Source organism: Sorex fumeus, unplaced genomic scaffold (genome assembly GCF_029834395.1).
Source record: "Sorex fumeus unplaced genomic scaffold, SorFum_2.1 ptg000146l, whole genome shotgun sequence".
Taxonomy (NCBI): Eukaryota; Metazoa; Chordata; class Mammalia; order Eulipotyphla; family Soricidae; genus Sorex; species Sorex fumeus.
In genome coordinates, this window is record NW_026606203.1 from 14,456 (window position 1) to 30,195 (window position 15,740).

The 15,740-nt window shown below is 40.0% G+C and overlaps 1 pseudogene; it reads right to left on the bottom strand.

Moving 5' to 3' along the window:
* Positions 1-988: 988 nt before the first annotated feature.
* LOC130016091 (uncharacterized) lies at positions 989-1,088 on the bottom strand (annotated as a pseudogene).
* Between the last annotated feature and the right edge of the window lie 14,652 nt (positions 1,089-15,740).

A 15,740-nucleotide genomic window follows, 5' to 3' on the forward strand; every position in this document is an offset into this window, starting at 1 on the left:
AGGAAAAGTCCTCGTTCCCGCATACTCGAACTGTGTTTGTAGAGGATTCTGGTCACCGGGTTCCATCTGGGGGGGGGGCGGGATGCGGCACCTACTCCATCTGGAACTTGCCGGTGATCTCGGCTCTTTTTGGAACCTGTTTTTTCTTTTTTTTTTTTTTCCCTCCGGGATCCCGCACCCTCCATGTGTTCCTTCTCTTATGCTGAACCTATTTTCCAAAACCTTGAGCTCTAATTTATTCAGGTAGGCCCTTTCTTTCTTCCTGATGAAATCTGGCAGAGCTATAATCTTTCCTCTTAACACTGCTTTTGCTGTGTCCCACAAGTTATGGTAGCTCGTGTCCTCATTCTCATTTGTTTATGGAAACTTTTTATTTCCTCTTTGATTTCTTCCCTAAGCCAACGGTTGTTCATTACTTCCCTTAAAGAAAATATTTCCTTGCTGAGCTTCAGTCTGTTTGATCTATCGAGAAGTGACAAAGAAGTGTTGAAATCTACTACTAGTATTGTGTTGCTATCAATGTTTTTCTATAAGATTATTAGAAGTTGTTTTAACGTATTTTGCTGGTCTGTCATTAGGATCATATACATTGAGGAAGGTGAGTTCTTTCTGATGTACATATCCCATGATCATTAAGAAATGACCTTCACTGTCTCTGATAACCTTTAGCCTGAAGTCCATGTGGTCTGATACTAGTATGGCCACTCCAGCTTTGTGGAGGTGATATTTTCTTGAAAACGTGTTTCCCAGCCTTTTACCTTTAGCCCATGGGTGCTTTGATTGTTCAGACATGTTTCTTGCAGGAAGCAGAATGTTGGGTTCAGTTTTCTAATTCATCTTCCTATTCTGTGCCTCTGAATTGGCACATTTAGTCCATTGACATTGAGAGAGATTGTTGTTTTGGGGATTTGTGCTCTCTTTATGTAGAATTTTTGTACTTCTGGGGATTATCTTACCTTAAAGTAGACCTATTCATTCTTCTTGCAACAAAAATATGGAATGCTTTACAAGTTTGCATGTTATCTCTGTGCAAGGACCATGCTCATCATTGTATCATTTAAATTTTAGTACATGTGTTATCAAACCTCGTAGGAGTTAATTTTTCCATATTTTTCGCTTCTTATTACTTTGAGTGTTGTCCTTCCTCACTCCTATGGCAGACAATGATTCCTAATCAAGGAATGTATTTCAAAGCAGCATGAATAAATAGATTTAGAACTTTAATGTCCCAGAAATAAAAATATGGTTTTTACTATATTATCGTTTACCATACCCTAGGCATCAGTTTTACAAAATAATTCTTTTGGAAGATGGTATATGAGTTTGTTTAATGTTGTTCCCTGAATCCTTCATTAAGAACATTAAAATAGAGCCTTTTGCTGTTCTCACCTCAGTCCTGTGTACATCTCCAGGAAAAGGTGGATGGTGTTGTCTGCACTTTGACCACATTGAATGTATGTAGGATTTTTCTCCTGAAGGATGAGGTGAGGATTATATTGATGATTTCATTCCACCTTATTACAAGTTCAACTTGAACGGAAGGTGAGACTCATGAGGCTCCTATAAAGGACAGAACAAAGGGTCTCAGTGAAGTTTAATGGCCAACTCACATTAACAACATAGATGACTCAAAGTAACCTGTGTGCATCTTTGTGTATAGTGAGTTTCATATCTACTGATAGTGATTCTCAGTCATGACACATGGGCAAAACAGACCTGTAATTAAAAATCTAGTTCTCTGAGCAGAGTGGGGTCTCTGAGGTGATTGAACAAGTGTGTAGTAATTTATTACTAAGCACATAAGTATTTTGAATGATGTGTACTTTTCGATCTAAAATTAATTCCAAATATGTCTAAAATGACAGTGTCCTGACCTCGCACATGGCTTTCCTCACCGAGGCCCCTTGGAGGTGCCGGGGTGAATTTCCCTCACCGACCTGATTAGAGCCCCGGTAGCTGAAGACCTCTGCAACAAGCCATAGGTACGCTTAAGACCACCCTTCCCAAGCTTGAAGGAGCCTCATGCATGAAGGAACTGAAAGAGGAACCCAGATGTGCGGGACTGGGGGATGAGAACTCCATGGCTGCTCAGATCAAGACTGTGCCCCCTCCTTCCAGATCCCCCATCTTCTAATAATTAAGTGCTACAACCACGAACTGCCCCTGGATCCATGTAATGCCATCAATGGCCAACATCCTGAGACTGGATCTTTTTTAGAAGACAGCAACTCTGATTGTCCAGTTCTCACTCTCAGAGAACCTGGTAGGCTTCTGCGAGTATCTTGCCCGCATGGCGGAGTCTTTGTTTCTGCTCACTGTTTCTTTTGAGGTACAGAAGCTGCTTAATTTAAGATAGTCCCCTTTGTTTTTCTCTGTTTCCAGTTGCTTGGCAAGTGGCGTGTTATATTTGAAGATACCTTTAGTTTCAATGTCGTGGAGGGATTTGCCGACCTTGTCATCAATGAACCTGAGGGATTCTGGTCTGATGTTGAGGCCTTTGACCCATTTTTATCTGACTTTTGTGCATGGTGTTAGGTAGAGGTCTGAGCCATTTTTTTTGCATGTAGCTTTCCAGTTTTTTCTGCAACGTTTGTTCAGGAGGACTCTCTTGATCCACTTCACATTTCTTGCTCCCTTATCAAAGGTTAGATGATTATATATTTGAGGGTGTGTGTCAGTATATTCAATCCTTTTCCATTGTTCTGCAGCTCTGCCTTTGTTTCAGTCCCATGCTGTTCTCATTATTATCGTTTGTAGTAGAGTTTGTGGTTGGGGAAGGTGATGCCTCCATTGTCTTTTCCCCAAGAATTGCTTTAGCTACTCGTGTGCGTTTGTTGTTCCATGTGAATTTCAGGAGTGCTTGATCAATTTCTTTGAAGAATGTCATGGGTATCTTTATAGGGATCAAGTTGAATTTTTACAATGCTTCGTGGAGAATTGCCATTTTGACAATGTTAAATCTCCCATTCCATATGCAGTATATATGTTTCCATTTCCTCGTGTCTTTTTTAATTTCCTGATGTATAGGTCCTTTACCTCTTTAGTTAAGCTGATTCCAAGGTTCTTGATTTTCTGCGGCACGATTGTGAATGGGATTGCTTTTTCATGTCACTTTCTTCTCTCTCATTACTTGCATATAAAAAAGCCATAGACTTTTGGGTATTGAGTTTATAGCCTGCAATTTTTCTATAAATGTCTATTGTCTCTGGGAATTTTTCGTAGAGATTTTAGTATTCTCTGAATATAGTATGATATCTTCTGTGAATAGTGAGAGATGATTTCTAACTTTCAAACATGAAAAAACCTTAATATCTTTTTCTTATCTATTTTCTCTTCCAAGTACTTCCAGTACTACATTGAACAGAAGTGCCAAAATGAATTTTTACTTAGCACATTCTGTCTGTAAATTTCTATGCTAAGAACTGTGGAATAAACAGTGATATCTTAGTAATTTACAAGTAAATTATGAAGACAGATAATTTAAAAGAATTTCGTTGTATAAATTTCCAAAATGTGTAGTTTTTATTAAATATATTAAGAATAAATCGTAGGTCTTGATTATACCATGAAGATTATTTTCCTGTTAGAAGTTACCCTTCTACAATGCAAGAAAGAGACACATTTTGAAAATGTTGATTATTCGTTCATTAATTCAAAGAATATTTGTTAGTCTGGTGGTGCAGTGCCTGCAGGAAGTCAACCTGTACCCTCAGGTGAGTACATCAACAGTCTGATGGTGTCTTCATGCTTCCTGATAACCTCAAATGGCCACTGTGCCTCTGGCTGGCTTCCAACAACTCAGGACTACGTTTCCCGAGAAATTAAACTCACAAAAGATATGTGGGAGCCATGTTCACAAACCACCCCTGGCTCAGCTATACAAGCTAATGCATTGGTATTGTTTCAAAGACCCATAGACAAATCTGGAACATATCAACAGCCACTGTTAACCTTGGACCTGCAAAAGGCTGAACACACTAGGGTAAATCGGAGGGAGGCAGGTTAGTTTGGTGCCCACCCAACCAGAACCCAGGGCAGCCACTTGCTCCCACAATCCAAAATCGCCACCATGCTCTCCTCTGGTTTCCATCGTCTCAGGATGGCTCTCACTGAAATATAAAAGCTGAAAATTCGGATATGCGCGTTTTGTGACTGAAATCTCCAGGTTTTCTCTGGGCAGAATGGGAATCCCACCCCCACTGCCCTGTACTTATGGAAGCCTCAGCATTCATTTCCATACCTCAAAGATACTCCAGGCTTACCTTCCTGATAAAAATGCTAAATTCCTTGAACAAACATGATGACCTCTTAGTACCTGTACAAGACCCTTAATGCACAAAATAAAAAGGAGACAGAGAGAAAGAATTAAAGAGCCTGCCATAGAGACACACTGGGGGTGGGTGTACGGTGTTGGGGGATGGTTTTAGGGTACCAGGAATATTGGTTTTGGGAAATGTACACTAGAAAAGGGACGGATGTTGGATCGTTGTATGACTGGAAGCAAATTATGAATAGATTTGCAATGGTCTATCTCACAGATATTGGATAAAATATTAAAAATATATATCCTTCATTTGTACCTCAGAATACTGATGGAACTTTAAAACCCAGCATATGTATTTTTGTGTTCTCTGTAGGAAAAAAAATGTTTCTCACCTGTGTGCCAATAGCTTGTAGAAATCTAAACCCAAAGAGATATCAATGACTGTGTTTGGCATGAATACTGTAATTGCAGCTATGTTATGTTTTAGAATCAGTTCATGCACAAGACCTCAAGAGGAGCAGTGGCAACGTGCACCAATGTTGAAAGGATAATGTTTCAGGAGCTTACAAGGGAGATGGGAAGATTTGGCATGAGTAAAGCGAAGAAACAGAAGAGTGAAGTACTAATAAGTATCATGAGAAAAATGCAAGGGAGGACATTTCCTGGCAAGTGTCACACTCTGTTGAGCTTCTGGTGAGGATAAGTATTAGAAAGTATCTTTCACATTTAGTAGTAAAAAGGTAAATTTGATGGTTGTATTTAAAATTTACTTTAACGATTAGAATTACCAAGAGATACAAAGTTACAAAGTTGCTCATAATTGAGTTTCAGTCATCTAATGTTCTAGAACCTTTCCAGTATATTGGGACATTTTTGAAGGAATATCCCTGGTGCGAAGACTAGGGCATCTGAATCTTAACACATTTCACCAAATATATGATCTGTACTCACATGATTTACACTGTCTCCCCTGCTCTTTGATTTATGTTTTCATGCAATATTTCCTTGTGAACCTCACCTCAAGTGAGGCTCCCTATTTAAGACAAGTACATGTTTCTGGGGCACTACATATTTTTTGGTTGCTGGTAGAGTCTGTAAAGCAATGCTCAGGAGGTGTGGGGGCCCCACAGACAATTTTCAGAAAACGTGGCTATGGTGCTTGGGGTCCTCTGAGGCTATACAGCCTTTGATACTCTGGCAATCAGGTGGTGCTGGGAGTCAAATTGAGTGAATGTGAGACAAGTTCCATAAGCACTACACTATCTCCTGCGGCCCTGGGTATTAGATTTATGTCAGCATTCTGAGGTCCTCCCTTTTGTCAGAAAGCAGAGACTTGTGCAGGAGAAAGTGGAAGAGACTTTAGGGTTTAGCTAGGTTGACTGAGTAGCTGGTGATACCATTAAGATTGGAACATAAAGTAAAAATAAAACAAGAGCCCCGTGCCTTTTCCCGCTGAACTCGACACCCTCCACAGGAGTACACCTGCGGGGAAAACCTGCAGCAGCTCCTTTGGACTATCCATCACCTTATCAGACCCTCCCCTCCAGGTGCGTAGAGGGAGCACCAGCCGGTTCACCACTCCTCCACTCCTCACCCCCAGCCCCCCGCCTTTTCCTGCAGAACTGGACACCCTCCAGCAGGGGAAACCTGAGGCAGCTCCATGGGATTTTCCATTGCTCTTCCTACATTCCAGGATCCTGGGTGGGAGTGACCCTGGGATCAGAAAAGAGAGCCAAGAAAATACAAGAAGAAAAGAGAACAGAATTTTAAAAAGCTACAAAAAGAAGATTCACAAATAAAGGATTCAGTGGATGAAATTAGAAATTTAGTAAGTGCCCTGAGCAATAGGATAAGTGCAGCTGAACAGAGCATCAGCGAGCTTGAAGATGAGCAACAGAAATCCCACTGGGAAGAACAAGCAATAGGAAAAGACCTCAAAATGGCTCTAAGTAGAATCAGAGACATAGTGGATGACGCCAAGAGGAACAACATTACAATCATTGGTTTACCAGAAGGACAGGGAAACAACCCCAATGAAAAAGCTAGAGTAAAAGAAACCATTGCAGAAAAGTTCCCAGAGTTAAGGAAAGCAGACATCCAGATCCAAGGAGCCAGAAGGGTACCAGCTAAAAGAGACCCCAGAAAAAACACTCCAAGCATATCATAGTCAGAACGATGGATGCTGTGGACAGAGACACAATATTACAAGCAGCAAGGTCAAAGAAGGAAATTACATACAAAGGAGCACCCCTTAGATTCACAGCAGACCTATCAGTGGAAACCCTCAAAACCGAAGGCAATGGTTGGATATAGTGAAAAAATTCAAAGAAATGAACGCCTCACCGAGAATACTCTATCCAGCTAAACTCTCACTCAAATTCGATGGAACGATACACCACTTTTTAGATAAACACAAACTCAGGAACTTCATACACTCAAAATCAAATCTAAAAGAAGAACTAAAGGGGCTCCTGTAAGAAAAGAAGGAAAACACGTGTAAACACAATCAACTCCTACAGGAAGATGGCAGAAAACCCCATGACAATACTCTCCCTTAATGTCAATGGTCTAAATGCACCAACCAAGAGACACAGAGTGGCAAAATGGATCCAGAAACTGAAACCAGCATTCTTCTATCTACAAGAAACTCATCTGAACAATCAGAGCAAACACAGACTCAAAGTGAAAGGATGGAAAACAATCCTGCAAGCAAACAGCTCCATCACAAAAGCTAGGATGGCCACACTAGTATCCGACAACATTAATGTCAGGCTGAAAAAGATTAGAAGGGACAGCCAAGGCCACTTTCTCTTCATCAAGTGATACATACACAGGAAGAAATCATACTCTTATATGTATAAGTACCTAATGAAGGAACAGCTAGATACTTAAAACAACTGCTTACAGATTTTAAAGAGGAGAGTGCTAGCAACACAATAGTAGATGGAGACTTCAACATCGCCTTATCACCTCTGGATAGATCAACAAGAACAAAACTCAGCAAGGAAACATTGGCTTTGAATGAAGAAATAGAAGAGAAAGGACTTATAGACCTATACAGGGCTTTACACGCCCCAAAGAAAGAATACACATTCTTCTCCAGTGCTCCTGGAACAATTTCCAAAATCGGCTATGTGCTAGGCCACAAAACATACCTCAATAGAATCAGGAAGATAGAGTACCAACAATCTTTTCAGACCATGATGCACTGAGGATAGATGTGAATCACACACAGACACGGACAACCAAATCGAACACCTGGAAAATAACCAAGTCACTGCTGAACAATGTGTGGGTCAAGAAGGACGTCAAGGAAGAAATCAAAAGATACCTGGAAACAAATGAGAACGAAGACACGAACTACCAGAGCTTATGGGATGCAGCTAAAGCCCTATTAAGGGGAAAATTCATAGCTCTGCAAGCATATCTATGGATGGAAGAAAAGATGCACATAAGCAACTTATTTCACAGCTCAAGATCTTATAAAAGGATCAAGAAAAGGAGCCTAAATCGGGCAGAAGGACAGAGATCATAAAACTTAGAGCAGAAATCAACGACATGGAAACCTAAGAAACAATCCAAAAGATCAATGAAACCAAGAGCTGGTTCTTTTAGAAAATAAACAAGATAGATAAACCACTAGCAACACTCACAAAGAAACAGAGAGAGAGAAAACTAATAAACCGAATCAGAAATAAAAATGGAGATATCACAATGGAAACCAAAGAAATTCAAAAGATCATCAGAGACTACTTTGAAAGTCTGTATGCCAAGAAAAAAGAGAAGTTAGAAGAAATGGATAAATTCCTGGATTCCTATAATCTCCCAAAAATGAGTCAAGAGGATATAAAATACCTGAATAGACCTAGTCATAAAAATGAAATTGAAACTGTAATCAAAATTCTTCCCAAAAACAAAAGCCCAGGTCCAGACGGATTCACTACCGAATTTTTCCAAACATTTAAAGAGGATCTACTGCCCGTCCTCCTCAAACTTTTCAAGGAAATTGAAAAAACAGAAACTCTCCCAAACAGTTTCTATGAATCCCATATCTCTCTAATACCAAATGGAAACTAAGACACCACGAGAGAAGAAAACTACAGGCCGATATCACTGATGAACACGGATGAGAAAATTCTGAACAAAACACTAGCAAGGAGAACTCAGCAGCTCATCAAAAAGATCTTACACCATGACCAAGTGGGATTCATCCCGGGGATGCAAGGATGGTTTAACATTCGGAAATCAATCAACATAATCCATCATATCAACAAAAGATAAAAATCATATGATCATATCAATAGATGTAGAGAAAGCAATTGAGAAGATCCAGCATCCGTTTATGATGAAAACCCTCGCAAAATTGGGGATAGAGGGGACTTACCCCAATATAGTTAAAGCCAGCTACCACAAGCATACAGCAAGCATCATCCTCAATGGGGAAAATTTGAGATCGTTCACCCTAAGATCAGCAACGAGATAAGGATTCCGACTCTCTCACCTGCTGTTGAACATATTACTGGAAATACTAGCAATAGCAATTAGGCAAGCAAAAGAGATTAAGGCCATCCAAATAGGAAAGGAAGAAATCAAGCTCTCACTATTCGCAAATGATATGATATTATACTTAAAGAACCCTAAAAACTCTACCAAGAAACTCCTAGAAATGATAGACTCGAGAGTAAAGTTACAGGTATAAAATAAATACCTAAAAGTCCATGGCTTTACTATACACAAATGCTGAGAGAGAAGAAAATGACAAGATGAAAACAATCCCATTCACATTTGTGTGCCAGAAAATCAACTACATAGGAATTAGTTTAACTAATGAAGTAGAGGAACTGTACAAAGAAAACTACAAAACGCTGCTTCTTGAAATAAAAGAGGAAGAGAGGAAATGGAAAAATATCCCCTGTTCATGGATCTGGAGAATTTATATTGTCAAAATGGCAATACATCCAAAAGCACTGTACAAATTCAATGCGATCCCTATTAGGTTATGGATGACATTCTTCAAAGAATTGGAGCAAACACTCCTGAAATTTATATGGAACAATAAGCCCCCACGAAGAGCTAAAGCAAGTCTTGGTTAAAAGAAAATGGGAGGAATTAACCTCCCAAACCTCAAACTTTACTAAAAGTAGTAATAATTAAAACAGCATGATACTGGAAAAAAGGTAGAGCTCCAGAGCTATGGAATGGGGTTGAATATACTGACATCTCCCCTCAAACATATGACCATCTAATCTTTGAAAAAGGGGCAAGAAATGTGAAGTGGAGTAAGGAAAGTCTTTTTAACAAATGGTGCTGGCAAAACTGGACGACTACGTGCAAACTACTGGGCTTCGATCTCTGCCTAACACAATGTACAAAAGTAAGATGAAAATGGATCAAAGACCTAAACATCAGACCGGAACCCATAAGGTACATTGAAGACAAAGTTGGCAAAACCCTCCAAGACATTGAAGCTAATGGTATCTTCATGGATGTCACATCACTGGCCAAGCAATTGGGAATATCTTAAACTAAGAAGCTTCTGCACCTCAAAAGAAACAATGACTAAAATACAGAGAGAGTCTACAGAATGAGGAAGGATATTCTCCAAATACACATCTGAGAAGGGGTTGATATCAAATATATACAAAGTACTGATTGAACTCCACAAGAAGAAAACATCCAACCCCAACAAAAAATGGGGCAACGAAATGAACAGAGACTTAATCAAAGAAGAAATCCGAATGGCTAAAAGGCACATGAGAAAATGCTCTACATCTTTAATCATCAGGGAGATGCGGATCAAAACAACAATGAGATATCATTTCACACCACAGACACTGGCCCACATTCAAAAAAACAAAGGCAACCTTTGTTGGCACGATGTGGCGACAAAGGGACCCTCCTTCACTGCTGGTGGTAATGCCGACTGGCTCAACCCTTTCGGAAAAAAGTAGAGATGATTCTCAAAAAATTAGAATTTCAGCTCCCATTTGACCCACCAATACCACTCCTGGGAATATACCTCGGAGAAGCAAAAAAGGATAGTCGAAGTGACCCCTGCACTTATTTTTTCATTGCAGTACTATTTACAATAGCTAGAATATGGAAAAAAAAACCCGATTGCCTGAGAATAGATGACTGGTTACAGAAACGTTGGTACATCTACACAGTGGAGTACTATGTGGCAGTTAGAAAAAAATGAAGTCATGAAATTTACTTACAAGTGGTACTGCATGGAAAATATTATGCTAAGCGAAATGAGTCAGAAAGAGAGGGACACACATAGAAAGACTGCATTCAACTGGTTAACATAAAGTAGCAAACTAAGAGAATAACAACAATAACAGCTGTGATAAATACCAGGTTCTTCACTCCATGGCTTAGATACCAGCCTCATACTCTAGGGGTAAAGGCAGCTCAGATAGAGAAGGGAGCACCAAAAAAAGGGTGCTGAGAATATCCACCCAGAATGGGAGATGCATGCTGACAGCAGTCTATAGACAGAACATGATTGCCACCCAAAGTCTCTCCTACAGATTATAGCACCGAAAAGGAAAGATAGAAGAAAAGGGAGTGCCCTGCCACAAAGGCAGGGCAGGATGGAGGATAGGGGGTGTGAGTGATACTGGGAGTGGTAGGGGTGAAGAATGGGCTCTGGTGTTGGGGTGGGTACTCAATCATTGTATAACTGAAACCCAAGCACACAACTTGTAAGTCCACAACTGTAACTCATGGTGTTTAATAAAACAAAACAAAACAAAATAAAACAAGAGAAAGGTCTAACAATAGCAAACAGGATTGTAGTACCCAAAACATTTGGAAACAGGAACATTGGCAAGTATTTTTAAATAAGCATCCAGGAGAGGATGTAGCATTGTGAGTGAACAAATCTACTGTATGGATTCATCTCATCCTCGAAATGGAAAATGACAATTTGTTACAGTTACAAATTTTCAAATAAGATATATACCATCAACTTTTTGCTGTGTTTCTATGCTTTGCCAAGTATGATTCTAATTTTTAAATTTCCTTCAATAATTAAAACAGTATTGGCCTGCATTAATCATTTTAATTAATGTTTTATTGAAATGTTTTTAACATTATTAAAAATGTTTTATTAAAATGTCATTTTAAAAAACAAACATATAGTCCAAACAGCTATTGCAGTATGTAGAGGGTGTGTACCTTGTATGCAGATAACCTGAGCTCAGTCCCCAGAACCCTGAGCATGCCAGGAGTGATCTCTGGATACAGAGTGGGAAGTGAGCCCGGAGCACATCTAGGTGCACTCCCCTCCCCACAAAAAAGGAAGAAAAGAAAAGAAAAACATATAAATGATTCTTGAGTAACATAGAGAATAAGAGTGCTAACTCCTATATAACTTTTGAAAATCGTCAAATTTAAGAGATAGTCTGCTATTGGCCAAGAAGATGATTTTTTAAAATACAAATTATCGACCATCTATCTTCACTCCCATTCCTTCCCATTCCAGTCGTCGCATGATGTTCTCAAGGGTGGCAATGAGGAGTTTCGGTGAAATGGTATCACCCTGCCGCACCCCTCTCTTGACATCAATGATCACTACTTTGTAGAATGGTGAGATCCTGGTAGTGAATCCGCAAAACAGCTCACGGAGGATCCTGATGTATTGGGCTTGAATACCCTGATTGGCTAGGGCTTCAATGACCGCTTCCATCTCAACAGAAGCAAAAGCCGTCTTTAAATCAATGAACATTAAACAGCGGCCTCTTCAACTCCTGAGAAACCTCAATGAGCTTGGTTATCGTGTGGATATGGTCGATGGTGCTGAATCCTTTGCGGAACCCTGCTTGCTCGTATGGTTATCCTTCATCTAGTGTTCTGCCAATCCTATTTAGGATGACTCGAGTGAACAACTTGTAGATGACAGACAATAGGCAGATCGGGTGATAGTTGCCAATGTCATGGATGTCTCCCTTCTTGAACAGTAGTACGGTCCTGCTGGTTTTCCACTGGGACGGAATCTTGCATTCAGACAGGTAGCGAGTGAAGAGCCAAGCCAGTATATTGATGAGTACTGACTGCAGGTTCTTCAGGTGTTCAGGTCTGACCTTGTCTGGGCCGGGTGCTGTTTCTTTCTTTACCTATGAAATGGAGTGTCGGATTTCAGAAGGGAGAACTTTGGGAACTACATATCCATCCTGTGGAATTTGGTATGTTGGCAAGTGGACATGGCTATCGAAGAGATTTGAGTAGAAGTCATGGATAATCTTGTCCATTGCCGTTCTGGAGGATGTGATGGATCCATCAGGACGTCGGAGGGCAGTCATCTTGGTCTTATAGTTGGCGAAGGACAGGCAGGCGTTACGAATACTTTTCCCGGCTTCTGCCGCATCTACCAGTACTTCTGCTCTTCTCTCTTTGAGGTCTTCCTTGTACGCATCTCTGCACTGCTTTGCGAGCTTGGACATTAGCTTGCGGTTGCATGAGGCATGCGCCAAAACACGCTGGCGAATTAGCTCAAGAGTTTTCGAAGATAGGCGATTCTTAGTGGCTATCTCTCTCTTGGCGTTCCTCGCACATTCATGGAGGTGCTGAACCAGTCGATCGTATTCCTCGTCAATGTTGTCAACAATGGCATCTTCCCATGTTGCCGCAATAGTAGCAAAGAGTTCCCAGTTGGTGGTCATTCTGGGAGTTCTCTTTTTGAACTTTTCAGCCCTTTCTCCCCGCTCTGTGAAGTAGAATTTTGCACGAAGGAGACGGTGGTCCGATCCCGTTCGAAATTTTGGGACAACAGCAACATCAGTCAGGCAAAACCATTGATTGAATATGATGTGATCTATTTCGTTGGGGAATCGTCCACCGGGGACTCCCATGTCCATCATTTAGATTCTGCCTCCTGGAACTGTGAGTTACCATGAATGGTCTTGGTCAACATGATGGATTCAGATAGTCTCTCACCCTGTTTGTTCCATTCTAGGCCATGGATCCTGATGTGAAGTTCTTCAGCTGATCTTCTCGGTCCTATCTTGGCATTAAAATCACCCACAATGATCTTGTAGAAGGTGTGGTCTTCTTTATAGAACTCCTCTAGCTCCATGTAGAACTTCTCGATTTCTCTTTCATCATAATGAGATGTTGGTGCGTAGACAACGAAGATAGTGTGGTCTGTAAACCTGTAAATTTGATACATTTAAAAATTAATAATGGATTTTACAATAGTCTTTCAATTATGTATTTACATTAGTCCATATACAAGCATGATTTTTAAACAATAAATTTCAGTGACAATAAAATTTTGGAGTTTTTCATAATTGTAATGATTTACTGCTCAGTCTATATTGATGTGAACATTTTTATCTATTTGTCTAATTTTCTGATTGTTTATTTAATATCAATAGTTAACAGCTAAATTACCGATGACAGATTATGTGGCTCAGGGCTAAAGCACTTGGGTTGCGTGTGTGAAACTTTGGGTTGGCCTCCTGCAAGGCAAATGCCCTACCCACTGTGCTGCAAAAGTTATATAAAATATACTAATAATAAGACCTAATGATGTTGGTGAAGAGTGCAATATAAATGATTATTTAGTAATTTTCTTGATTTGTTAATGAAATGTGTAAGCTCTTGATTATAATGGGAGTATTTTTCTGACATAAGAGTCTGAGGAAGGTGAAACTGTTATAACTGTCCTGTAGGATTCCATCTCCCTAGCCTGCTTCATTCTACCTCTCTCTCTATCCAATCCAGTCTTCTTCTTGGGAATCTGACCTCCTGATTGGCTAGCCTCTACCTTTCAACTGCCTACTTTATGACATCATTCTCCCACCCAACCAACCACCAACTGGTAGAATCTTGGGGTTGGTACCGCTTGACCTTGAGCCTGGAAGGTGGTGGCGGAAAGAGATGGTCCTAGGAGAGTTAATGGAGTGATGGATGGATGGGAAGGAAACCGGGAAGGGTAGGGAGTTGGACAGCTGGTGATCAGCATGGGAGATTTGGTAGATGTTTTCTAAATACTTTAACATGTTTTTCGTAAATGATATGCAAAATAAAAATACGAAAATAAGATAGGTTCCAAAGAAGAGGTTACATATAAGACCGAGAGAGCTGAAAGGGCTGGCATTCCTTCTGGAGCTTTCAATCATACCATTTACTAAAGATGATATTTTCACATCATTTAGCTGTGGAGAGGAATAGTGAGAAACAGAATGCCACCAGAAAAGCAATCTGGATGACCACGGTTCATAAAAGCCAGGTGAAATGTGTTCACATGTATCCCAAGTGCAAGTGTATTAACTGGAACATATATTTCACTAAGTCTGCTTGGTACCAGTTACTTCTTTGGAGGACATGGAGGAAAACAAATGCAGTTTCTGACAGACCTGAGACTAAACTGCTAACAAATTTTCCCAGGAAAGGGTAGTTGACTGGCTGGGAACAGAAAAACTTGAAAAGTGTTTTGCTACATTTCATGTATGGCTTGAGGAAAATGATCCCAGTCATCTCTCAAAACAAACAAGCTTCAACTCCCTTCAAGGACAGTTGTATTCAGTGAGGAAAAAATGCAGGGAGAAAAGTCTGAAATGATGGGAAAAGAGACAGTAAGTGCAAAAGGAAGGACTTGAAATTTGGGTTCCTCTGAAAACAAAGCTTGTAACCACAAGATCTGGTGAGCACACGTTTTACTGGGAATGGGATCTGAGGAGGATAGGAATGATATCAGGGATGTGAACAAGGAACATCCAAGTTAAGGAAGACTTAGCTAGCTGATTACCCCATGGGCAACATGGTTCCAAGACTACCAGAACTTAGCAAGGAATTTACTTTAATTTTCTTTCTTTTATATGGTCACTTACAACATGTATTCTTTGACTTCTTCAACAGAATTTGCAAATGATTTTTAATTATTAAAAAAGTTTTATTAACATGTCTTTATTAAAAGGAAACATATAGGCCAAAGAGCTAGTGCAGTATGAAGAGGGTGTTTACCTTGTATGCAGCTAACCTGAGCTTAGTCCCCAGAACCCTGACCCTGCCAGGAGTGATCTCTGGATACAGAGTTAGAAGTGAGCCCAGAGCACATCTGGGTGTGCTTCCCTCCCACAAAAAAGGAAGAAAAGAAAAGAAAAACATATAACTGATTCTTGAGTAACATAGAGGTTAAGGGTGCCAACTGCTATATAACTTTTGAAAACCCCCAAATTTAAGAGATAGTCTGCTGTTGACCAAGAAGATGGTTTTTTAATAATATTTACTCACATTGTCTGCAAGTAATGCTATTTGTGGCCTGTAAATCTGTAAATTTTGATACATTTTAAAAAAATTATAATAGATTTTATAATGGACTTTATAATGAATTTGTATTTTAGAGTAATAAGTGATAAATTGTCTTTCTGTTTTTGTGGGGTATTTTGGCCATAGTATGTGGTGCTTGGGACTTCTGACTCTGTGCTCAAGTGCCATTCCTGGTGATGCCAGCCATTAAGTTCAGTTG